Source organism: Otolemur garnettii, unplaced genomic scaffold (assembly GCF_000181295.1).
Source record: "Otolemur garnettii isolate 467f Iridium unplaced genomic scaffold, OtoGar3 scaffold00029, whole genome shotgun sequence".
Classification (NCBI taxonomy): domain Eukaryota; kingdom Metazoa; phylum Chordata; class Mammalia; order Primates; family Galagidae; genus Otolemur; species Otolemur garnettii.
In genome coordinates, this window is record NW_003852424.1 from 15664180 (window position 1) to 15666275 (window position 2096).

Here is a 2096-nt window from a genome sequence, read left to right on the forward strand (position 1 = left end):
GGGATAGCTTGAGGCTCCGTCTCCAAAAAAAAAAAAAAAATAGAAAAACTGAGGCAAGAGGATCACTTGAGCTCAAGAGTTTGAGGTTGCTGTGAACTATAATAATGCCACAGCACTCAATCAAGGGCAACAAAGTGAACTCTGTCTCAAAAAATGTATATATTAAAAAAATTCCAATCATAAGAGTACATTTACTTCTTGTATCAGAAGTTCCGAAGTGCATCCTCAGGCTTAATGATACACTAGAACTGACAGGATTCAGGAGAGCTGTTATACTCATGTTTATGGTGAAAGGATAAAAGTTACAATCAGCAAAAGGAAAGGTAACTAAAGTGACGTTTAGGAGAAATCAGGCAAAAGCTTCCAGTTGTCCTCAGTGGAGTCAAGAGGCACTCCTGACAATGATGTGTGACAACTTGTAAAGTGTTGCCAATTAGAGAAACTCATCTGACCCTAGGTGTCTGCCCTTTGATTAGAGCTCAGGTCATGTAGCCATGCCACATCCAAATGACAGATATTAGCTCCAGTCTCCAGCTTGTCTCGGAGTTTAAATATACATGGCCTCATGCATACAAAACAGGTGTTCACCATAAGTCACATTGAAAGGATAATCTATCTGGCCAGGGATGGGCATTGCCCATGATCTGGTGAATGACCAGCACTTTCTTTTTTTTTTTTTTTTTGAGACGGAGACTCAAGCTGTCCCCCTGGGTAGAGGGCCGTGGCATCACAGCTCACAGCAATCTCCAACTCCTGGGCTCAAGCGAGTCTCCTGCCTCAGTCTCCCAAGCAGCTGGGACCACAGGTGCCCGCCACAATGCCCGGCCATTTTTTGGTTGCAACCATCATTGTTGTTTGGCGGCCCGGGCTGGATTTGAACCTGCCACCTTAGGTTTATGTGGCTGGCGCCTTAGCCACTTGAGCCACAGGTGCCAAGCCATAACCAGCGCTTTCTATGGAAAGTACATGATTTGAGTAACCAAAGCCTACTGAACTAATTTTAATGCAAAACTCCTAACAAAATCCAACCCAGTGCAAAGTCTGCTTCCTTGAAGCCCCTCACCCAAATCACCTAAAGTAAGTCCAATGTAACATGCAGTTTCTGAGATGTCCCATCGTTCCAAATGCTATGCAGTTACCCCATTGAAATAAGTCAACAAACCCTACTTCACTCAACTTCCAGTTTGTTTGTCATGGTTTTCAGCAGGTGGGCATTGACATAGCCAATATGTAAGCTTTTCTTATGAATAAGTCATTTTAATGAGAAAATGTGTAACATTAAATATGTATAACATTAAAATAATTTTTCAGGCAGCACCCTTGGCTTAGTCAGCAAGGGTGAGCCACATACACCTAGGGTGGCAGGTTGGAACCCAGCCTGGGTCTGCTAAGCAACAATGACAACTGCAACCAAAAGGTAGCCGCTGGGTGTGGTGGCAGGTGCCTGTGGTCCCAGCTACTTGGGAGGCTGAAGCAAGAGAATTGCTTAAGCCCAAGAGTTTGAGGTTGCTGTGAGCTGTCATGCAACGGTACTCTACCCAGGGCAACAGCTTGAGACTGTCTCAAAAAAAAAAAAAAGACTGCCGTGGTCCCCGATGTCAGTGCAACCCTCACAAGGCTGCTGTTCTTCGCACCAACCCTCCGCACCGCACGTTGCTACCAGACGAGATGGAAGCCCATGCTGCTGATGCCAAGTCACCCGAAGGTGATGTGGCCGTGTACAAGCTGAAGCCTCTCAGGAAGCAACCGGAGGGCCTGCCTTTGCTGGAGTTTGCTGGCGAGGCCGGTAACGGCCGCAGCACTGACGGGTCACTTCCTTCCACACCTCCCCCAGCAGAGGAGGAGGATGAGTTATACCGGCAGTCGCTGGAGATCATCTCTCGGTACCTTTGGGAGCAGGCGACCGACACCAAGGATGCGAAGCCAATGAGCAGCAGGGCAGGAGGCTCCAGGAAGGGGCTGGAGACCTTGCGCCGTGTCGGGGACGAGGTGCAGCGCGACCACGAGCTGGCCTTCCGAGGCATGCTTCGCAAACTGGACATCAAAACCGGAGAGGAGGCTCGGCGCCTATAGCTCAACCGGCTAAGGCGCCAGCC

General features: G+C 48.6%; 1 pseudogene; it reads left to right on the forward strand.

Annotated features, from left to right (window-relative positions):
- The first annotated feature begins 1594 nt into the window (after positions 1-1594).
- LOC100948300 overlaps positions 1595-2096 on the forward strand; it is a 1109-nt pseudogene continuing 607 nt past the window's right edge.